The sequence below is a fragment of the Ambystoma mexicanum genome, chromosome 5p (assembly GCF_040938575.1).
Source record: "Ambystoma mexicanum isolate Mex_15411 chromosome 5p, UKY_AmexF1_1, whole genome shotgun sequence".
NCBI classification, from domain to species: Eukaryota; Metazoa; Chordata; class Amphibia; order Caudata; family Ambystomatidae; genus Ambystoma; species Ambystoma mexicanum.
In genome coordinates this window covers 1174957923-1174982881 of record NC_090930.1, presented here as the reverse complement: position 1 = coordinate 1174982881, position 24959 = coordinate 1174957923, and positions in this window count along the sequence as shown.

Genomic DNA, 24959 nt, shown 5'->3' with positions numbered 1-24959 from the left:
ATCAAATCCTGGCAGCAAGGAGGAATCTGAAGACTCCTCTGAACTGGGCAGGACACAGGAGACCAGGTCCCCACATTCTGCCAGCCATTCCCAGGCTCGCAGAATCCAGGAAAACCTGGAAGAACAGACGGGAACCTCTGGGAGCAGTGCCTCTGAGTCCGAGGAAGAATGGACAAGGGTTACCCGAACCAAAAAGGCCAATAAGGCAAAAAGGGCCTTGCTTAAAGACCCCTTAAAGCAGATTAAGGCGATCAGGAGCGTCATCACGCCTTACCATAAGAACGCTAAGTATTCTGTTTGGGAGCACTTAGAGTTGTTTGAACAAATGATGGAGACTTTCCATTTGAAGGACAGCCAAAGCTGCATTCAATATGTAAAGTGGACCTTCTCCCCGGAATACTCCAGTTTCTTTGCGGGGCTGGAGGACCAAAATCATTTAAGATGGTCCACCTATAAGGCGGCCATCCTGAAACATTTTTCTGTTCACAGAAATCCTCAAGAGGCTCGCAAGGCAGCCTACAATTTGCAATGTGGGGAGGATCAGGCCCCACAAGAATTTGTGCAGGAGTTAAAGCGTGCTTTTGCACAGACCACAAGAAGGGTGCGCACAGATAGTAGAGAGTTTATAAATACGTTTTTCCATGCCTTGCCCAAATATATCATGACCCAGCTTGTGAGGGATTTTCATGAGAAAAGATCTTTAGACTGGGTCATTGAACAGGCTACCCGGATCTATGAGGTGCAGAAGCCCATAGAAAATAAAAGCAATGCCCAGAAAAACCCCAAAGCCAACAGCACCCCTGCTGCTGCCAAGGTGGCAGAGGTAAAGGTCACCCCCGTTTTGGATTTGGAGATGGGGGGGCCTAAAAACCTACCTGCACCTAATAATGCTAGGCCCAGAAGGTCCTCGGGCCAGTCACAGACAGGGAGCCAGGGAGGCAGCCCCACAAATGGGGTCCCTCGCTCTCCTGATTATGTAAGTCCCCGTTACAAGGGAAATCGACCCATCCTGGGTTATGTGTGGACTCCTCCAGCCCAAGGGGGGGGGATCCAGACAAGCACCTAACCCAGGGAACTTCCCTCCAAACTTCCCACAGGAGGGCAGAAATTTACCAAACCCTGGGCAGAACTTTTTCCCCAGATATCCACCCGACTTTCAGCCCCAAAACCATCCATCCTTCTTTCCCCAATTCCCTGAGCCCAGACCACTGAATCCGGGAGAGGGGAGGCCAAGGGTGCAGGGGTACCCAAATCTTCCCAACCCGGGGTATTACCAGAGGAGGGACAGCTACCCTTCCCGGGATCAGCCCAGGGGAGAAAACAGGGCCCCGTATCAGCCTGAGCGGGTTTCCCAGTTAGAGCGCCAGGTTCAAAACATGGCGCGGGACCTGGGTCACATACTGAGGGCTCAGCAGAACCCTCAGATGGGCGTGCCGGCGCAGAACGCACCCAACTCTGGACCTGGTGCTCCAGAACAATGACGGGGGCAGCACCCCGATAACTCACCGGTTCCCAGGGAGGAGGCACAAGGGGAAGGGGGGTGTAAAGCCTTGGAGGAAGCTTCCTTCCTCACTTGTAAACAGCCCCTGGAAACCCAGGAACCGGAAACGAAATCTCTTGCCCCTGAAAGTCTGCCTCCTAAGGAGCAGAGGGGGGGTAGGAGAAACAAAAGACCCAAACAGACTCAGTTTGAGGAGGAGGTACAGATCTTCCAATTTGAGGGAGAGGGATCCTCAGAGGATCCTGGGAAAAGGATCTTCTCCTTCAGAGAGGGGGGAACTCCTCCCAAAGAAAAATGGGTCCCTAGGGATGCAAATCCAGACTGGGGAGATGTGGAGACTGAGCTACCGCCGCCCACCATCTCATCCCAGAACCAACAGCAAGAAAATCCCCTGGTTCAAACCCATCCTGGGGACTGCCTCCAAAAAGCGGGGGGCAGCCCAGAACCGGAACCAGGGGAACCCACAATGGCTCTGATCTCCAGTTGCCAACTTTTTCTTTCAGATTCCCAAGGCTCTCCACAGAATTCTGCCCAAATCTCTTCTCTTGCAATGTCCAAAACCAGAAAATTAGCCCACCAGTTGTCCAAAAATGTACATTATCTGTGCCCCATTGAGGAGAAGGAGGGAAGATACTATGCCCCGGTACAAGTACAGGGGCAGGGTACAATCTCGGCACTGGTGGACACTGGATCTCAAGCTACCCTTCTGTCCAGAAGGGCCTTTGATGAACTGAATGCAGGAAGGGGAGAGAATTACCAAATTCCTCTCACCTCTCTTCCTGGACAACTGCAGAACTTTGACGGGAAGGAAATTCCCGTTGAGGGGACTGCAGACTTGGACATTAAGATTGGGCGACATAAGTTGAAACACCCGGTCATAGTAGTGACCCCAGAGGGCACCCCTTGTTTACTAGGGAATGACCTCCTGAGAAGGTTGTCACCCCTAATAGATTGCGTAAACAAGGTCCTCTGGACCCAGACTAGCCGACCAATAAAATTAAAACAGAGTGTCAACCATGTTAGTTTAAACGGCACATGCCACATGGTTGAACAAAAATCTGACCAAGTAGAATTTCACTTCCAGAACAACCAGATTCCAGACGTGACAGTAATAGCAGTAGGACAACAGACTAGTGATGAGGGGTCCTCTCTATTTCTGAAAATCAACCTTCCTTCCAGTTTAAGGTGGTATTCCACGCTGGAAGGAAACACTCTGAAATTCTATACCAATCCACAATCTGAAACTCCCACTCCTATAGTCCAGAAAGATGTGAAATCAGCTCAAAGCCTGGCTGATATTCAGCAAATTGGAGAGCAGTTGTTCATCCCTGTTCAGTTAAATGATGGGAAGGACTCTGTTCTCGCTCGAGTGTGTGTGAACAACGGTAAGAGCTTCATCAGCGAAGCCATGTTCCGCCAACTCCCAAAAGATCCAGCCATTCCCACCTTCAAACTGATAGACAAATGGGAAATGGACCTGGAAGCACCTAATTCCAAACATCTCCTGCCAAGCAGGTGTATGCTCAAAATCTCCATTGGCAACAAGAGCATAGTCCACAATTGTTGGGTCGTGCGAGACGTCCCTGCCGCCTTTTACTTAGGCAGTGACATTCTCAATCGCTTTGCCATTAGTTTGGACCTAATAAACTTCAAAGCTTGGTCCCGATTAGCGGATAATCCCATGGGCTTTGATGATCCAGAAAAAGCATTTAGGTCAGCTCAATTGCTACCTTATGCAGTTGAAATTCAGGTAAAAGAGGAAGTCACCATCCCAGAAAGGACCCGACAATTCTCCCTGGAAGTGAAAGTTAAAAGGGGACAAGAGTTGAAAAACCCTGATGCTTACATACATCTAAATGCTTCTCTCCAACAGCAAGGGTTGGGGGTAAACCCAACTCCATTAGTCAACCTAGAACATGACACCATTCCAATAGAGGTGGATAACAGCGACTTAAAGAGTGTTACTCTAGCTGCAGGCACCATTATTGGAATGGCGGTTGATGACCGACATTTTTCCATGGATTTAGGTAACGAACTGTTAGGACCAATCCCCAAGGACTGTTTTGACAGTGACAGTGAGGACCATACAACACCAGACAGGATTTTTACCCGGCATGGGGGGAACTTCCTGGTGTACACTTCCTGCCCCTATGGTAAGGAAGATGTGACTTGTGACTTCAGGAGGGAGGAGGTGATTTTCCAGGTTCATGAAGGCTGCATTGCCCACCTGAAGCCTCCAGTCCAAATCAGCACTCTGACCAGGGACTTCTCCACCCAGCTGGAGGAGGCCGCGGAGATAGCCAAACCAGAAGTCTTTCCAGGCTTCAGGCAGATGGTGGAAGAGAGAGTCAACCTAGCTGATGCCTGTGTGACTCTGGAACAAAAGCAAAAGTTGAAACAAGTTTTCTTGGATTTCCAAGATCTCTTTGCGGTAGACTCATATGACTGTGGTCGCACTGACATCCACACAACAACAATCCCCACGGACCCTGGCATGACTCCTGTGTTTGTGAAGCAATATCGCTTGCCTCTCGCATCAATGGAGTCCCTTACTGAAATAATTAAGAACCTTGAGTCCCGGGGAATAATCCGTCCAGTCCACAGCACCTTCAATAATCCGGTGCTGGGAATATTGAAGCCAAACGGCCAGTGGAGACTCTGTGCCGACCTCAGGGAGCTCAACAAACGGGTCCATACTTCCCGATGGCCTCTGCCCTACATTGACCAAGGGCTGGCCCAGATCCAGGGGTCACAGGTATTCACTGCAATAGACCTGACCAATGGGTACTGGACCGTGCCTGTCAGTAGGGAGGACCAATACAAACTGGCTTTTACCTTTGGGGGCCAGCAGTACACATGGACCCGGACTCCCTTCGGATACCTTAACTCCGGTAATGAGTTCAATATTTTCCTACATAAGGCCATGCCCGACCTGGGTGCAAGGGGTAACCTGGCTTATGTAGATGATGTCCTCATCAAAAGTTCATCTGTGGAGGAACATATAGCGGAGATCCGTTATGTTCTGACACAGTTGAGGGCCGCCGGAGCAAAACTTTCCTTTCAGAAAGCACAGTGGTGTAGAACCCGTGTTAATTTCTTGGGGCATGAGATTACTCCTCAGGGCCTCTGTCCCCAGGAAAAGAAAGTGGAAGCACTTCAGAAACTGAAAGACCCCACAACTCTGCGGGAACTAAGGAGCCTCCTTGGACTGACTAATTACAGCAGAAAGTTCATTGAGGACTACGCAGAGATCACCAGACCCCTGATTCATCTCCTGAAGGGGGGGGTCAAGTGGGAATGGGGTCCAGAACAAGCCGAGGCAGTAAAACAACTCAAGAGAAGCCTCTCACAAGCGCCTTGCCTAGCTTACCCTGTCAGAAACAAGGAGTTCTTCCTGGAGACAGGGTTCTCTAATACGTGCTTGACGGCAGTATTATACCAAAAGCATGACAAGGTCAATAAAGTAATCTCCTATGCGAGCAAAACTTTATCCTCTGTGGAGGAAAAATTCAACGATTGTGAGAAGGCACTCCTGGCAACGGTGTGGGCATTGAAGAATTACCGCCCGTTTATCCAGGGGGAACACATCATAGTGGAGACTCCACACCAGCCTCTGCAATATCTCCAAAGTGACAGAATCCGGGCCGGAAATGTGAGTAATTCCCGAATTACTTCCTGGATTCTGTCAATGCAAGGCTTTCCTGTGGAGGTCCGATATGGCCAAAACAAGAAGAGTCCCCTCGCGCAAGGTCTGGCTGACTTGCATGATTGTGCCAGAGAAAACTGTCTCGAGGACGAAAGTCTAAAAATCAAGGACAACATGGAGGCATACCTTAATTCCCCACACAAAGTCTTTGAAGAGGACAAGTGTGAGGGAATGCCCACTGTCTATGTGGATGGATGCTCTTACCATGTTGACAACAACGGGGAGAAAGAACTGGTGGCCGGCGTAGGGAATGCATGGGTGAATGAGTTCCCAGAACCCTCCGCTGGATACAAAATTGGTCCCCGAAGTAGTCAGGTGGCAGAATTGATGGCTGTGCATCATGCCATCCTCACTGCTGTCCAGCATCAACTCCACGAACTGGTCATAATCACAGATTCGGATTATGTACGGAACGGGTTCGTGGAGCACCTGGTTAATTGGAAAACCAGAGGCATGTTATGTGCTAACAACAAACCCTTGAAACATGGGAAGTTGATCCAAAACATTGATGATCTGGTCACATCGAATGGGATGACCATCTATTGGAAAAAGATCAAGGGTCATTCCAAAGTAGAGGGACCAGACAAAACTGGAAATGACTTAGCTGATCAGCTGGCCAAAACCAGGGCCATCCAAGGGGATCAAATTGAGATTGAGTCCCTGTTGGGGGAAATCCAGGTCACTGCCATCACTAGGTCCCAGACAAATGCTCACAACGACCTTTCAATTGCACAATGGAGTAAGGAGACCCCTGATGCTGATTTGATTACTGCTCAGAAGGGGGATCCAATAATTGGTAAATTTTACCAGCACCTTGAGGACCCTGAGAACTTTCCCCTGACGGATACCGATTACATTGGGAAAGAGGACCTAAGAGTGTTGATGAAATGTCCAAAAATGTTCCGGATCCAAGACGGTTTGCTGGTAAGGAAATCCAAAGCTGGCCACGATCAGTGGGTGGTTCCTACCTCATTCCGAAGCCTGATGTTAAGTCACGCCCATGATGCGGCCACCGCCGGTCATAGGGGGTTTCACACAACATTGGAAATCTTAAGAGAGGTTGCATACTGGCCACACATGGGCCAGGACCTCAACCAATATTTGAAGGGTTGTCTTGTGTGTGCACAATTTCAGCCGACATCCCTCACACACCGGGCGCCTTTACAAAAGAGGGGAATGACACTGCCATGGTCAGATTTACAAATCGACTTTGTAGGCCCTGTGATTCGCTCGGCTAGGGGGAATAAGTACATGTTGACTGTGACATGCTTGTTTACCAAGTGGGTGGAATGTCTCCCAGCCCCAAATTGCAAGGCAGAAACTGCAGCTGCCTTGATGATTAACCACATCTTTTCCCGTTTTGGTCTACCTCAAAGGATTGAGTCAGACAGAGGTAGCCACTTCACCAGTGAAGTAATGACAAAGATGTGGGAGATACTGGGGGTCAAGAGAAAGCTGCATATTGCTTATAGACCAGCTTCTTCTGGGGCAGTAGAGAGATATAACCGGACAATTGTGAGCATATTAAAGAAGTTTGTGGCAGATTCTGGGCCAAGTTGGGATATCCGATTACCTCTGGTCCTAATGGCTATCAGATCTACCCCTTCATCTGCAACCAAAATGTCACCATTTGAGTTGATGACTGGGCGCAAGATGGTGCTTCCTCAGCATTTGCTCTACAGGACCCAAGAGCAGACACTGATAAATGCCTCCACAACTCATGAGTATGTGGAGAATTTAAGGAAACACCTCCAACATGCTTTTGCTTATGCTCAGCGGAATCTAGAAAGATCGGCTGATAGCATGAAGACCCATTATGACCTGAAAACTTCCAGGAAGGAATATCAGGTGGGAGACCGGGTCTATCTATACAACTTCCAAAGGAACCAGGCCAAGCAGCGCAAATTTTTGCCTACATGGAAGGGACCCTTTGAGATCATCGATAAGATCTCCCCTGTGGCCTACAAGATCCGCATCCCCAAAGGCGGTTCGGCAGAGGGGGAAGACAAGTGGGTACACATAAACCAGTTGAAGTGTTGCCATCCCAGGCACACTCTGCAACAACTGGAGGAATCCTCTGGAATCCTAGCGGGTACTGTATCAGACTAATTCAGTTCCAACCATAAAACATACCACATCTAGTCTCTAAAATATTGTGATTTGCATGAAACTGTCTCTTAGTTATACTGTTTTCTTTATCAAAATAAGAATGTAATGTTTCGTCATGATGAAATGCATATGCTGTCCCACCATCTCAACAGTGGTGGAAAAACGTCTATGAATAGGTATTGCCGCTCTTCCTTTGTCGTCCTAGGAGAAAGAAAACCGGGAGACGGGCCAAGGAGGACGATCCGGAGACCGGGAGCAGAGAAGCAATGGGCCCAGTGGACCGCCCAATACTCCCATCAGGACTGGCGAGGAGAACCGATCGATCAGTACCGGATGGAGAAGAAGATGCTGAACTGTGCCATCTACAGAAGAGGAAGAAGATTATGCGGACAGACCGGTGCGTGGGTCAAAACCCATGGGCACGCGACTCCCCATCGACTCAAATTCAAAGTGTAGTCGCGTGGGGGGGCTTGTTGGGTGTCCTGACCCCCGTTTAAGCTATCATGCTGCAACATTTGGTGCTGTGGGCTTAGAAAATTCAAGATGGCGGAAAACCCACATGTGCGCTGAAATCCAGGAAAGCTGCGCAGTTTGTGCGCACACTAAAATGGTTGCCTCACTTGCCACCCACCAGTGCGAGAATGAAAGGCTGGGTTGCCATGAGGGAAATGGGTTGCCAAAGGAAAAACAGTAGCGCCGGTTAGCTTCAAAGCGCTTTAAAACCACCATTGGACTACCCGCACAGTAGTCTGAAACCATTGGGAGTGGCAATGCTGATTGCCAAAAGCAAACCCATAACTGTTGGGAATTCATTTTCTTAAATCCCAAAAATGGGTGCAGTACCAGTACTCACCACTATCCAAAAGCCGGCAGTTTAAAACCACCCTGTGTTTCTCTGAAGGCAGGCTCAAACTGTCTATTTTAAACATTGCAACACATCTAAAAACTCACTGGACACCAGCAGACATTTGGCAGAATGGAGTTTTGTGTGCCTACAAAATCTGGGAAATGAAGAGCCCAAAACAATGCTTATAACAAAACTGCTATGGAGTCAGCAGTTTAAGTTGCACTGGATTGAAAGACACTAAAAAAAAAAAAATCTAAATGTTTAAATTGACTGAGTGACCCACTTTTGAGTGTCACATAGGTTGCAATTGTTTAAATGTCATAGTTTTGCACTTAGAATCAGCATTCTAGCTGCATGTGTAAAATTGCAAGTTAATTTAAAAAGCAACAAATAACATGACAGTAGCTGAAAGTCTGGCTTAAGGAACTGAATTCTGCCTGGCAACTACCCCCATCAGGAGGAAACTTGAGTCACAGCTGTGTTCCCAGGCCAACCTTCCTTTTGCTGCCCACACTAAGGATATGCCATCTATCTGATAATTGAATTATCTGTGCTCTGCAGGAGAGTGAACAAAGCCCTCTTCACTCAGGCAAAGGTTTTTATTACCGCAGTCGTAAAATGTAGCTTCCTCTTGGCAAGAGCTGGGAGGGGCACTGCCTGTGAGAGCAAGCTGGCTTGGCAGAACTGGAAGAACCAGAAATTCAACCTTTTGCTGAGGGTAAACCACACCCCTTTGGAGCCAGAACATAACTTTAAAAAGATGAATAACTCATAGAGCGGACATGTGAAAATTTTATAAATGATACCATAATTCTTGTGATTTTTCTGCCCACATTTTAAGAGGTTTTTCGACCCGGTGGCATGTTCAGGGGGGTTTTAGCGGAAAAATGGATATTACTCTAAATGTATGCATGTTAAAAATCTGAAACTTCATCAGTTAATGTCCCTACTCCCTGCACACATGTATGTAAAGTTGGGTCAATGTCAGAAATTGCAAAATCAGTTAAAAAGTGAAATATGTGCCAGTTCTGAATGCAAGCTCCCAGGAAGAGCAGAGTTTGAACAGGGGATACCTCCTGTAATGCATGATGGGTGCATATGATTTTAAAACAATATGTACCTCTGCAAATATGTATTTGTTTCAAATCTAGATTTGTGTGTAAGTTGACAGGAGGAGTGGACTTTCTGCAGGCTGTAAAATGACATCACTCTGACTCACAGTTCATTCCCCAATCAAATGATAAATGGAAGTTTGACCAATTAGAAGCTGAGAGAGAGGTAGGGTCAGTGATGCTAGAACACACCCACATTCTAAACACATAAAAGCAGACAGACAGGACAGATAGGGACCGTCCAAATCCATCTGCAGCGGGACGCTCTGCCGGAAAAATCCATACTTACCTCCATCAACCTCCAGAAAGCCAAACTAGAGACTTCAATCTATCCAGAACTAAGAGAACCAGAGAGAAAGCAGTGCTGTACCCAGAGAGACCCAGACCAGCAGAGAGAGCTGACCCAGATCACTGTGAAGTGCAGAGGCCAGACCAGACCAGACCAGAGTCCAGTCTAAAACCCTGACCAGATCCGTGGCGAGGCACATTTCACTCAAGAATATAGTGTGAGTACCCAGCAGAACTGTGTAGAACCAATCTCTTAGTTTAAATTCATCTAATTCAATCTATTTAACCTAAGTAGAACTGCCTCCTAGCTGTCACCTGTCATTTCTAGTTGCAAGCTGCACTTGTCATTTTGAGCTTTTGAAATTTGCAAACCCAAAAACGACCTTTATTAAATCGCTCATATCTCCGCGACCGTTTGGGCTAGAGACTTGCAGTAACTTTCCTCTGGTAGCTTAGAATCGTAGCTTTGAATCGCACCAAGAACCGCATTCCTACCCCTTATACTTTTACCGCAATCGCGGAACACGCATCCGCGAATTTTACCGCGATTTGCAAATTTCTTCACATGTAAAAACTGCTGCTGCTTGCCTTCCATTTGCCAGAAATTCGTTTTAACCTGCTAACTATCCCTGCATCATTGCTAGTGTGAGCCTGGACTAATATTAACTAGATACCACTCACCCTGAACCTCTGAAAGGGAATTAAAAAGCATTTCCAGCATATTTCTCATCCATTGCTAGCACATATCAAAGCATTTGGGCCTGTGTTTTCAAAACTCCTATCTGTGTTTTCAAACTTCTGTAGTCTAAGCTTGCTGGGGTGAACTGAATCACATTTGATCGCATTTCTGAGAACTGTGTGCTTCCTTCCATTTCCTTGCCTTGCATCAAGGGGGGGAGGGAATTGCCAGAGAAAAGTGATTACATTGTTTGGTTGAAATCATATTGAGTATTTTCTGTACTGCATTCATTGAATATTGCATCCACCTGAGCTTACATAAAGCATTCTGTACCACCTTATACTTTTGTTCCGATTCACCAGTGTGCCACTTTATTCATTTCATGTCAACTCCTTATTGATTATAGAGAAGCGTGTTAGTGCCAGATTCTCCGTTGTTAATCTTCATCATATCAGATTAAGGGTGATATTCAAGTATTAATTTATTATAAAGTGTGATATATCTATTTTAAATTATCAAATAAACCTTTTAAACTTGCAAAACAGAACTACTTCTTGGCTCAGTGGGGTCAGGGGGATTCCAAGAGAGGGGTGTTATACAGGGGTAGTCATCCAGAACGCATGAACTGGACCTAAAGATATATCAATAAGGGTTTTCATTCAGTATTCTAGACTAGGCGTTAACTTAGCTGTAGTGCTGAATTGAATCCTCTTACAGGAGAGCCCGACTCGTGCCGACCGCTCGCCGTCGGAGGTGCGCCAGACAGCTGGACAAGGACCCATCAGGGGCACCCCACCAGAACCCCCTCCTTACCTCATGTGGGGCAGACCCAGAACGGTGGCTTGGGGCCTCAAGCAGGACGGGCCTCCGGGAGACATGTCTCGAGGGAGACACATTGTTGGGGGGGCGGGGCCAATGGAGGGGGTGTGGCTAACAGCAGGGAGGGGAAGCTAGAACCAGGCAGCCAGTATAAAGGAGGAGGGGGGGAGGAGGCAGCACTATTCATAGAGGGTGGGTGCCTAGGGTCCCCACCAATCAGACAGGGGGGAAGGGAAGTTGTCCCCGATTGGTCCTTTTTCCCTCCAAACCCCAGGTATAAAAGGGACTGGCCTAATGGCGTTTTTGTTGCTTTTTGCAGGGAGAAGGAGAGGAGAGTGAGAGCAACTGGTGGGCCTATCCGAGTCCGTGAGAGTAGGAGACACTCAAAAAGAAGAGGAACTCCTGGTGCCTTTTACTCACAGTGAAGTAACTGTGGGGTCAACCCTGGAGTTCAACTACCTTGGTTAAGACACGGTGTAATAAAGGTCTACAAAAACTCCACTTCGCCTACTGTCCTGATTTCCACAGTTAATTAATTACATCTCACTGACTTTATCCTTCAGATTTTCTTTAATCTTAATTGCAAGGATTGAGTCTGATTTTAACAGTAATTTAATAGATGAGCGATGTTGCCTCACATTAATCGCAATCACTAGGCCATATGGCCTTCGTTCAAATATTCTATATCCATCCATAACAATAGGATTGTGAAGCCAGGTTTCTTGTAGATAGATACAATCACGTTTATCAAAAGATTCACTAACATCTTCATCAAGGAAGCTTCTATATCCTCGAGCATTCCAGGATAATATCCTAGAATCACGATTGTCTTCTACCTGCTTACATTGGTGAAGATTTTTTAAAAAGGGATGACAGGAGGCCCCAATTTGACAGATCACATGCCATTGTGACATGCCTCCCTACTCCCTCACTTTCCAGACATTTTATATTTAAATTTTCCTGAATCGAATCACTCCGTAATTCCCTTTATCAGTGCATGGATCATTCTTTAGCATACTCTTCTCATAACTATAAAAGACTCTTTTTATCAGCTCTGCATGACTCTTCAGCACCATATTTCTTACAGACTGAGAATAAAAATGGACCTCACCCATTCCTAGTACCTTTCGATGAAATAAGTGAACAAATCTTATGTCATCTGAGGTGATGACTGCTAAATTCGGGAAAATTGTAAGGAGTGAGAAAATCTTAGATCTATTCAGAGGGACTTATTTTGAATCAAGAATTATTGATTAAATAATTAAGTTCAGACCACTATTGGAATTGCCCATTTTCTGATTGAGATTGGTATTGTCAAAAACATCCACAATCCTTACTCCTTTCTGAACAGATGGTCTCTTCCAAGAATCATTTCCATTCACAAACTTCACAAGCTCCCAACAGTTTCCTGTATTTGCCTCTCATCTACACATATCATGAAAAGGTGCATTAGAAGAGGACTCTTCCTTATCGCAAACAACAACATTATGTATATCCTCATTGATCATCCCTTCAACATTCATGACAGTCTCTACTTCATTGTGTACTTCACCATTACTCTCATTTACATTGAGATAATATAATCCTCAACTACTTCAATCACTCTATCATCTTCCTTTCTTAATTGCATGTTTTTGAATCCAACCACTATCATAATCCCAACAGTTCAAACTGTTCTTTCCTACACTTTTTTTTTCTTCCATTCATACTTGAATCTGTTCCATTTTCAACAATATCTTGGTTAGTATTCCTTTTTTACCCAAGACTGGTTCACATACTTCCATATTTAGTTTATCATCACACAATCTTACACACTGATTCATATTATCCATGCGTTTGATGTACTCACTTATAACAAATATTTTCCGTAGTTAAATGAAGGTTATTTTGCCCCAAATCACAGTCAAGATGTGAGGAGTTGAGAATGCTTCAAAGACATTTTCTCATTCCACTATTTTTGACCTTACCACTTATTATATGTTTAGTTTTCTTTGTATTCACAGCTTCTTGTATCTTATTGATCATATTTAACTCTAAATCCTCTTTTTGAGTATGCTTAGGCCAACATCTACGTGTCCAATCTTACCATCTGTCATACTTCTAACATCCATTTCCTTTGTATTAACACAACCATCTTCATGTCAGTAATGGTTTATTCCGATGGGTGGATGTAAATTTTATATAACTGAGTCATCTCCTATTCGATTGAGATCTCACGTACAGTTTGCGTCGTCTTGGACTGATCCTTCACGAAACGGATCAAAGAATTTTGGTGATGCGCTCATTCTCAAAGACCCATTATCCATACCACAAATTTCTTCTTCAAGACTCATACACACATCAAAGGTAGTCATACTTGCCCGTCTCCCACACAATACTTGTCCAGAAACCTCTGTTGTCACAATTTCCTCTTTCCTAGCACCATTCATTACTGAGTCTGAAGCTGACTGATTAATTGTCACCACTTGGCTATAATGGTATAGATACTTCTTAAGTAATCAGAGGTCCAGGATGGTCTGCAGAGATGTGTTCTCTGGGCAGGAACTACTTTAATGTGGAGAACCGCAGGGTGCTTGCATTTCACCTGCCCTGTTTAATGTATTCTGCTACCCACTATGTGATCTCCTGGACACCCTTGGAGTTTGTTTCACTAACTATGCAGACCACACTCAGCTCCTTATGCAGCTGAGTGTCAAATAGGAAAATGATGCAGAAATAATTTCCACAGTCTATGGAGCAATCCAGAGTTGGATGGCACTCAACAGAATGTGCCTGAATGGAGATAAAATTGAGCTTTTGATTTTTGGCTCCTCCCAGGATCCTGCTAAGTTTCAGACCCAATATTTCAACTTTGATATTGAGAATCACTACATTAAAGTAGCTAACAAAGCAAAAACATTGGGAATAACATTTGACACATCATTGAGTATGTCGACTCATATCAACAGTGTTATAGGCAAGACACAATATCATCTGAGAATGTTGAGATTGGTGAATCCCTACATCTCTATAATTAATTGCTCTACGCTGGTTCATGCTATCATAATGCCCAGGATCAATTATTTTAGTGCTCTATTGATCGGTGCAAAAAAGAGCTGTTTAAGAAAACTTAAAATACTGCATAATTATGCAGTTCGGATAGTGAAGAATGTACCTGGGCACAAGCCCATCACTGCACACAGGAGGGAGCTACATTGGCTGCCTGTGAAAACCAGAATTTGCTTCAAAGCCTTCACAATCGTTCATAAATGGCTCTATGGTCAATCCCCCATGACATTAAAGAATGTATCACTGTACAAAAGTTTGCCAGAATTACGCGGCCTGTCGATACTATGAGACTGATTTGCCCCAAGAGAAGGCCGGTCAAAGGGAATGGTTGTTCATTCCCGGTGCAAGCTGCCCAGGAATGGAACAAACTGCTGGTTGCTCTGGGTACCACAAAATTCCACTTGAAATTTAGGAAACGGAGGAAAACCGCCTTGTTTGAATGAAAATATTCTGGTTCTGGCTATGGCCTCTTCTCTTTATTGCGCCCTGATGCCTGCGGGCTCAGATGCTTTTTAAATATATCAAAAATAAATAAATAAATATGTTTTCTTTTGTACCTGCGGAAAAAAATAGCTTTTTTGCCCTCCCCCTGACTTTCAATACACGATTTTTCCCTTTGAATCTTTAAAATAAATGTGTTGTCTAACGGGGTACGTTTGTTGCTTCTTAAATAACAGTTCTTATTTCCCCAACTTTTCACCATCCTACAAAATGTATATACTCAATGAGTTTTAGTAATTTTTCAATTGATGCACTGTTGAAGACTTTCTGCACCGTGCGTTGATTGAGTTCCAAGGGTAAACGCTCCACAGGCACTAGTGTGCAAACAGACTAGTGTGCAAACATACTTCTTGTCGTCCTTCTCGTCTTACACGAACTGCGCTGACTGCTCAGCTCCAAACTCGTTCCCTGGCTATAATAAACGCTGTAAAGGAACTTTTTTCCTCAATTGTAGCCTGTGCACGATCTTATCTAGGTTTGTGTTTAAAGGTTCTTTTCTCCCAAAGCTCCCAAGCAACACACCCTTTGCTGACAATCTTCTCAACCTGTTATCTGGGCTACTGCACTTGAAATGAAAAAAGCAGCAAAGTGAGTAAGCCATTCTCAGGAGATCCAGCGGCACGTCAACAACACCAAAACAATTTGCGGGCAAACTTCAGGTCAATAGTCTCATATGCCTTTAAAATTCCCCAGCCACACATCTAGCAGAGAGATGGTTAATACTCTGCACTTCTCTGCTATTTCTTTTCCGACGTGTCTACAATCAGTATGCTGGGATCAATACTTCAACTGCCTTATTGCACTAGCCACAACGTGTAAGTCAACAGGCAAGCTGTACCCCCCAAACCCTCTCACGCTGACAGCCCCTTGATGTACCAATTCCTGTACTATATCACCTGTGCCAGATGGATCTCACAGCAACTTCCAAAGGGACTGCAATGAATGGAGAGAACAGCAAGGTATCAGTGAGGTGTAACGTTTTTCTTCCTGGGGGTTCCACACTCCTACACCCCTTCCTTCACTGAGCAGGGGAGAGCTAGAGGAATAGACCTGACACCTTTCCAGAGAGTGTCAAGCCGCACTGATAGAATACCAAGTCGCTTCCGACCCTCCAACCCTCTCTCAGCATTACCACTTTTCATAATCCATATTATATGCCCCCTGATATCATGATTGCATCATTACCTTCAGGTGGACGTTTGTGCACTACAATCCTTTTGATTGAGTGGCTTCCTGTTAGACTGTGACTCTATCCCTTATGCATGTGGAAATTCTGCCCAGTATTGCACCGTTTTAAGGGAGGGGGGTGCTAATTATTTTTTACACTCATCCTACATATGGTGAGTGGACCCCCCTGTGGCAATTCAAGGTCTTGATTTTCTGCCCCGAGTAATCATTTGCTCTTTCCTGCTGATCTCACAGGTGCAACCTCCCATGAACCAGTCTTGGGAGCCCCTGAACAGAGAAGCATGATGGGTGCACGCTGTCCACGCCAAACAAGACCTGAGATGAACAGTGTCCTGCTCATGGGGAACGATTGCAGATGTTCTGTTGGCCGTTACAGGCTGTACACCCGTTGGTGTTTTAAAGCATGTTCGATGTTGCCAAATCATATCTTCCATATCCGGAAACACTATATCTAGTGTGTCTGCGGCCATCTTCTTGCTCATTATTGGGGTTCATCACATAAATGGGCATGGAGTCCCTAGGGCAAAAGAACTCTTCGGAACTCGTGTGCCTGAGGCCACATCTTCCCAGGGTTCTCCTTACAACCCTCCTGTACCTACTAGATGGTGGGGTATTCATTATCCCCCCAACCTTAAGATGTTTTTAAACGTGGGGTTAAGGTTCATTGCAAGTATGAAGGGTTGATCGTCTGGAAGACTCAGGGGCTTATGTTCATTAGAGCAGTAATGTGTTTGAAAGGTGTAAAAACCTTGGGTACAGCTTTAACGACTTCTATTAATGCCACAGCTAATTTTCAAGCATTTGAAAAGTGGAGAGGAGGGGCGGAACGCAACTTGCTTTTCTGCCACCTCCTTCATCTCCACCCATACAAATGCTCCAGCAGCTGGATCAGCATGGATTTTCATGCCGGTGCAAATGCCAGGCAGCGTTTACTCACTTAACACTGCAGAGTGCAAATGTGAAAGGTAAAAGGCAGCATACATGACTGTATGCTGCATTTTGGCCTTTATATTTGCACTCCATGGTGCAAATGATTTATATATGGCAGTGGGGAGCTGCTTATGTTACAGTGTAACTGTAACGGCTCCCTGCCGTCAAATACTAATTCATAGAAAATTAGCACTCATGGGATTTTAGATGACTTGATGTGAGATGTTTCCCACTGGCAGGTGATGAAATGGAGAAGCTTGGTGCTCCTCTGTGTGCCTACTCAATACCCTGCATCACAGAGAAGGTAGTAGCACCAAGCCTGAAGGGTAACACTCTGCATTGTCCACAAGGCCTTCTGGGGCCCGGGGCCGCAATACCTTCAACTCTCTCTTCCTAAATATCTTCCCTCTCACGTCCTTGCTCATCTGCCTCCAACTCCCTCAGGGATAGTCGCATCTCCAAGCAGCGATTTGCTGATAGATCTCTTTCTTCTGCTGGGCCCTCCCTCTCGAACAGCTTTCCTGCCTCCCTGAAACTTGAGGAGAACCATCTCCGGTTCCTGGAGCAGCTCAAAACCTTACCCTTTGCTTCTGATTTTTCTCCCTCTCCCCAACTGAATTCCTAGCTGAAACTGCACTGGTTACCTGGCCACCCTTCTGATCTCGGGCCCAGGCCCCGCCAGCTGCACATATGCACTGCCTCCCTGGCAACCCCTGCACCTGGGGACTGTTTTATGTATCCCTACAGCCCCCTACCAGCACTTATGTCTGCACTTACCTTGCACTTGCCACCAGCTGGCCTTTTTTTATTTATATTATTTATTCTACTATCCCATGTACTGCATTTTCCCCTCCCCCTGCTCCCACACACTTTTCCCTTTCCCCCTTCTCATGCACTTGCACGATCTGAATGACACCTGGCCTAGTAAGATCGCTGTCTGTCTTCACTTTGTTCCCCCTCCCTTGCCTCGTCACGCCTTGAAACACTTGCGTATAGGCGTGTTATAAATGCCATATCTTATCATATCATATCATACCCCAGTCCCATCCCTCTACTTCCAACTTGGGACTTCATTGCAATCCATATGCTTGACAGACCATGCAAAATATGAAATTATTGTATGCCCAGCTGATTTGGTTGTTGATTATTCACAATGGAGATTCAATATCACATTGCTGAGAAATGCACATTTTAATTGAATGATTGCAGACAGTATATGGATGCGAATAAGGGAAGCATACTAAATTCTGGACTCCTCTGGGACTCCATGAAGGCACACACAAATTGTGAGATGTCCTCAAACCTTAAGGAAAGACATATTTACATGAAGAACTTGGTTTGAAGAAAGTGGTCAACGAATAATACCTTTACTCAATAGAAAAAAGCCTAAGAGGTGTATTGGAACTGAAGTGAGTGAGATATATTACGGGAGAACCTCATGTAGACTATTCAGGATATAATTATGCAATTGGCAATCAGGCAGAAATAAGCAGGAAACTATTGACTTTTAGATCGTGAAAGTAGAACAAGCTATTTGAACCAAGTCACACATGTCACAGCACCACCCAGTAACCATTCTTGGAAGTTCACCTCCAGTTCAGAGCCACAAGAGCAAAACATTGTGGTTATGCAAATGAGCCCAAACAGAAGCCTGCAGCTATGGCAAAATGTAGATCAGTGTTATTTTAAACACAGCCCAAACCAAGATATTCCAAAATTATTTTTAGAGGATACAGCAGGTGAACTTTAATTTTTGACCCACAATGTAGCACAAATAGGTTAGACCATGACAAGTAGTATCTGCTGATCTTATCACTTTGATGGAAGGTGAACCATGTGGAAATGAGCATGTATCAACATATGTTCCACTTGCTGATACTTTTACTTGATTTTGCTTAATATCCCTAGCATTTGTTTTCAATTATAATCTTGTAAAATCTCCTAGGCTTGACATGTGTTTTCCCCTCCAACCTGAAAATTGTGATGGTTTTGTAAAGGACTTTTAGCTTGGTAGGTTTTTGCCCAATAACCTCTTAGGCTTGACATCTGGCGTCCCATCCACATTGGGATGGATTTGTATATAACCTTTTAGCTTGCTAGGTTCCTATCCAATAATGTAATTCGTTGGAAATCATTGGTTAATTGGCACCAGTAGCCTTTCTTATAAAATATTATAGAATTTGTGATTTTGGTGTCACAGTTGGCCTTATACTTTTTTTTTTACTTTGATGGTTCTTGTTTGCTTGCTTAAATTGTTGTTTTGTTGTGTATTTTGCTGAACTACTTTATTTGTTACATGTTTTATTACTTTGTTATTTTTTGTTAGCGTCCTGGTTCCTACGGGCTACCTCTGGCACTATATAAACAATACACCTAAAACTAGATTAAATAGCGACAAATTCACTTCTGACCTGCAGGAGTATAAAGATGAGTAGAGGCTAAAGCGCCCACTCAGCCCTCACACTTCTACAAACTGAGAGCTAACACAAGTACAAAGGTTAAACAGGAACAGTTAAAAAATGTACCTCCTTCATCTTTTGTGCTAAGTCGGACCGGGGGAAGTCTACATTCTCAAGAGGAGTGTGAATGTGGTTCAGTAGCAACCCAAACAGTTAAGTATAAAAATCCAAAATAAAAGACTTCCCAATCAAGGGTCAATACATTTTTTTTTTCCCCATAGACTGAATGGGGGAAAGCTTTGCGCACGGCTACAGGTGAAGCCGCTAGATGGATTTGCACCAAATTTGAGGCAGTTGCAGGGGTTTGGGCGTGAAAGCGTGCTTTTGCAAATTTTGTGACAATCCATCCAGTAATTCCCTTAAAAATGATCAAAAAGTATGTCTCTAAAAATTAGTGATATCTATGTCCGCTCCGTGGTCACACTTCCCTGTTTGATCCGTGGAGAACATTGCAATTGGCTATTCCGCGGCGTGCTGCCCACGACCATGTTGCGCTTTCAGCGATTGGTTGTGTCACAGCATGAAGTGCGTCGTAATCTTTCAATTCGTCCGCCATGTTTACTTCGTTTTCTGTTGAACGCAAACATTGGCGCTAACATACCTAAACGAAGAAGTCACCAATGAACTTACAACACTTATGCAACACTGTTTCGAAAGGTGAGCATTAATGAGACGTGATAGTAGAAAGTCAAACATTGAAGTATTCTTGTTAGCACTGTCATACGGTACAGTGGGACTTGCTACTCATTGTATGAAATGAACTTACTTCGTCCATTTTACAATCCATAAACAACATTACTGCGGTCAGAGTGGTGGGAATCTGAGGCAGCCACCTGCTCTATTTCGTACACACAGCCCTTCTGCACGTGTACGCCAGTAGCGATTCTCATAAATAGACGCTGATATGTTGTTGCAAAATGAGAATGTATTTGCATTCGGAGTGAAGGCCACTGCATTTTCTTTTTTCAACACGAGCTGAGTATGGCCGCATATTTGTCGAAACCTATAAGGGTCCCTTGTTTTTTAGCCTTGAGGTAGAGGGAAACAGTAGAAAGAATGTAGGGAGTAACAGTTTGAGAAACATATCGTTTGATAAGGTTATGCTTCAACAACTTTTTCACCGACCATGAGAAATTAGTTCCCGAACAGGCAGACTTCCAGATGCACTAGTGTCTGACTACAGCGAACGCAATGGAGGCGCTCCACATCATGTAAGTGTATTTTTGCTGCCTATATTCCGAATTGACGTTATGTTTTAGTTTGTAAAAAAAATATATATTTTCCCGAATGTTTTACAAGTTTTATGTGCCATTGCAATTTTTTTCCTAGTATGGACATTGCACATTATGACCGTTTGTAGGGTGCCACTACATTTACCCAAATTAAAATAATATTTAATAAGAAAGGTATGTGTTACAATTTATTTTTGTGCCGAGGTTGTGCAGTGATACACGTTTTATTTCCCCTTCCACCACACAGCTACTTCCAAAGAACAATTGTATTATTAATAACGACATTCCAGTTTTCTTTGCCGTTCGATTCATTTTTCCAATTATGGACATTGCACATTGTCGCCGTCCCTAGGGTCCCACTACATTTCCTCCTATTTAACACATTTTTTACTGAAAATGTTATGTAGTACAACTGTGGTTTATCCAAAGGTTGTGTATTCATACATTTTTTTCATTCACATTTCCTCCTCAGATACTTTCTTCCCTAGTGTGATTGTCACGGATTACAGATGCCAAGTGACGGGTTCTTTAACTGTCAATTGCAACTGTTTATAACCGGCTGTCTCAGCATCATAATTCACTGAGATGATCGTGTGGGCCCTTTGTGTCCTTACGCTGCTGTCGCAGAAGAAGAAGAAGTTACATTCCATCCTTTCTGGTGCTGTAGATCACAGCGGTTGATGCCGTCTTGCACATCAATGTGGGAGGAAAACGACTATTGTGGCAGTAATGCTTACTTTCTGTGTGTGGAAAAAAACAACGTGACCTTTAACATTGTCATTGTCGACCAAAGAGACAAACTTAATATTTCTATGGAAAAGTGAATAGTGCCATCTTTTCGCACAGTTCATTGTGAAACAAAACTACTTTACTACTTGCGATGATTTCGCTCACTTTATTGTGAAATAAAACTATTGGGCACATTTTTTAATGTTAGTCTTTTCTTTACAAATTTACTCTCTGTTTGCACAATGTGGCATGCTACGTTGCAGGGCGTATGGTGTTCTTTTGTAGGTGCTACATCACGGCACGTGCGTCCATATGGACGCATTTGTTTAAGCTGCCAAGGAACATTATGGAGAAAGGTACTCCATACCACTTGCATTGGCTACGGAGGGTCTGGCCCATCTCATATGCATTAGTGTCATCAGGCCTATTTCTGTCACCGTCAGCCCAATTTCTGTCACCCAGATGCCCTATGTACAGAAATGTTTTTACAATAATATATGGTTACACCCTCCCAATACACATATCTTCACACCTTTAAACCTGTGTCACTTACAAAATTTTGTGTCGAAAGGTGACTGGTAATGGTGTTGCATCCAGTATTTCTGACGTCATTGCGCTTCGCATCACAGAATTTGTTTGGCATTTTATGTCAACGTAAGTACACTACTCCTTTGCTGTTTTTACGCACATTTTTACAGAAAAAAATTAGTACATGTACAACACATGTATTTAAAGGTCATTGACAATGACTGAAAAGCTTAGTGTTGTGCATGTGATAGTCTTTTCATATTTAACGGTACAGCTTCCGTCTCTGAGGGGTAGCCTTTATGTATGGGTAGTGCCCACAATGTCGGGGATATGGCTTCTAGCCTTTACTGCAAAGGAGAAAGCATTGCATTGAGGTCGCCATGTCCACCAGGGACTGCCTCTGGTAAAAGTCTTGTTCATAACCACATATTTATCAAGAAACACAAAGGTGGTGCTGCCATAACGGTAACACGGTTTCTTTTTTGCTTTCTGCAGCCTGCAATGGAAAGCGAAGAAGGCTTTCTATCCAATGCCTGTCTTCCCTTTGTATGGTGGCCATCTTGAAAAAGGATTTGTTTTCTTCAGCCGGGAACGCCGGAGGCGTTCCGGTTGAAGACAAAAAAAACACTAAGTAAGAACATGTGAACATAGCAATATCTATAAATGTAATACCTTTTCAAAGGTAACTTTTCTGACTGTCAGTAAATGCACCTACCTGGCCTAGATATGACAGTGAACAAAAACGAAGGGGCTACACATGTGATGTCATCAGTGATGTCATCAATGACATTTGTGATGTCATCTTTCTTGTCCTGTTAGTGTTAGCAGTGCACAGTGGTGCGGGCAGTTATGGTTGCTTAGCTTACCATAATGAGGGAATGTGCAGTGTTTTTTGGTTTCACTGTGAAGTATAACATCCCTTTAACAACGTTTTTTTACTGAATGTATATACATATATATGGCAGGCAACGAAAACAAATAGGCTAAACCTATGATGTGAATATATATATATATATATATATATATATATATATATATATATATATATATATATATTGCTTTAATCAAGCACAGCATGTCCAGTATTAACTAACTAGATAATACTACACAGACACACCTCTGTAGAGTGAACACAGAATATGCAAAGATAGCAGATACTGCACTCTGGGTAATGAGAAAGGGGACAGAAAAGGCAATTAAAGACCGCTCTGTTCAAGAAGAATCTATTCTTGGGTGCAAAAGGAATACAAGAGACCTAACCAGTTTCAAGGGCCCAAAAATGGGCCAAGGTGGGCTGTTAGCAGTCAATAGTATTTGTTTGCATGTCTAGGTGATCTGGCAGCACCGAATTAAACTTCTTGGTTCCGTATGAGCAATTTGAAGATCTGAAGGGTGCAAAGGGCAGCACTGGAGGGTCCCGGTGGTTCAAATGTGTTGAACGGTTCTCGAAATATAGCTCGTAGTACTTCAACCACAAAATAATCTCTATGCTCTTTGCTGTCTTGGCACTCAGGGTGCTGTGTGTCCCAAACCAGGAGCTTACGGAACAGACTGGTCCTTTTCTCGCTGGCGAGGATGGCACAGAACTTCGGGGGTCCTGCAACACAGTGAGGTACTGGGTACTGCTGTGGCTGGCAGAGAGGCAGGTCTCATTCCAGAAGCAGGTTCACCCCAATCGTCCCTGGGGATGGAAAGGGATAGAGCTTGCCTCTGCCTTGGAACACCTGCCTTCACCTCACAGCTGGGGGACTCTGGAAAGGACTGATCTACCAGCAGTGTCCTTACAACACATTATTGGAAACCACTGCTCTTAAAGGTAAAAGCCCACAGATGATTGAACTAAAGCTAGCCTGCCTTAGTGGTCCAAGTCATGATCTTGAAATGAGTAGGTTTTGCCCTTCTGACATCACATCCAAAGTGCTTTGCTCCAGAGGAAGTGAAGGAGACAGGAAGGAGAGAGAGAGAGAGAGAGAGAGAGAGAGAGAGAGAGAGAGAGAGAGAGAGAGGAGAGAGAGAGAGAGAGAGGCAATTTACGGATCAAAGGCCGTGTTTAAGGCCCCTGTCTTTTCCCTGTCTGTCCACAGCATTGTCCATGGCGTCCCACCACTGCCATCCATCATGCGACTAATGGGTCTCGAAACTGGGGCCTCAAGTCTCCCACCCTCATATCAAGACATACCTTTCCGAACATCAAGTAAGAGGTGTAAATATCCTTGGACCTCTATCAAATTCTTCTTGTCATTCACTCACCTTACCAGTGTGCCACGTTCCTATGTGTTACCTCAACTCTCCCTGTTCTTTGTCTCCCACACTAGTTCCCTACCCTCGCCTGTATCTGCCTGCATGTCTGAAGATGTCTGTGATTGCAATAGACCCCACAACACCTCCCTCTTCATAAACACTGCCTGAACACTCTAATAGACTAGCAACATTGCTAACTTTTTGTACCCCCCGATGGGACCAACTTCGCTTCTCTCTACTGCTCCAACCCTAGTGCCAATACCCGTACAGCTGTGTTCTTTGTTCCTACCATTCAGTCCTCACCATCGTCTGACACTGTGGTCTCACGCGCTGTAAAGGGGGTTGCCTAACAATGCCATATGACCTCGACTTAAATGTACTTTTTAACTTTTGTATTCCTGGGCTGTGTATTACTTATCCTACCACTAATAGCCTGATCTCAGATGAAGCTTTACTCTGTGTCATCAAGCGTCTTAAGTGCATATTTATCTCTGCTAAAGTGGAAGATACAAGTGATGCTTAAGCCGATCACTGATTATTGTTGTAATGCCTTATCCTTTTTCTTATGTATTCATGACCGCCGCAGCCCTCATAACTTGAGGTGCGCCTCTACCTGTCTGCCTACCTTTACCCACTCCACCCGATAATGTCTGCATGACCGGTGTAGCCCCTCCAACATGAGGTGTGTTTATGCCTGTCTGCATACCATTACCTACTCCACCTGTAATGTCTGTATGATCATTGCGCCCCCATAATACGAGGTGTGCCTCTGCCTGTCTGCCTATTTGTACCTACTCTACCCTATAATGACCGTATGACCCCTGCCACCACTGCAGCATGAGGTGTGTTCTGCTTGTCTGCATACCTGTACCCATGCTACCCTAATAATGTCTGGATGGCCATTGCAGCCCCCGTATTATGAGGTGTGTCTCTGCCTGTCTGCATACTTGTACCTACTGTACCTGAAATTATTGCATGACCACTGCAGCCCCCATAACACAAGGTGTGCTTCAGCTTGTCTGCATAATTGAACCTACTTTTG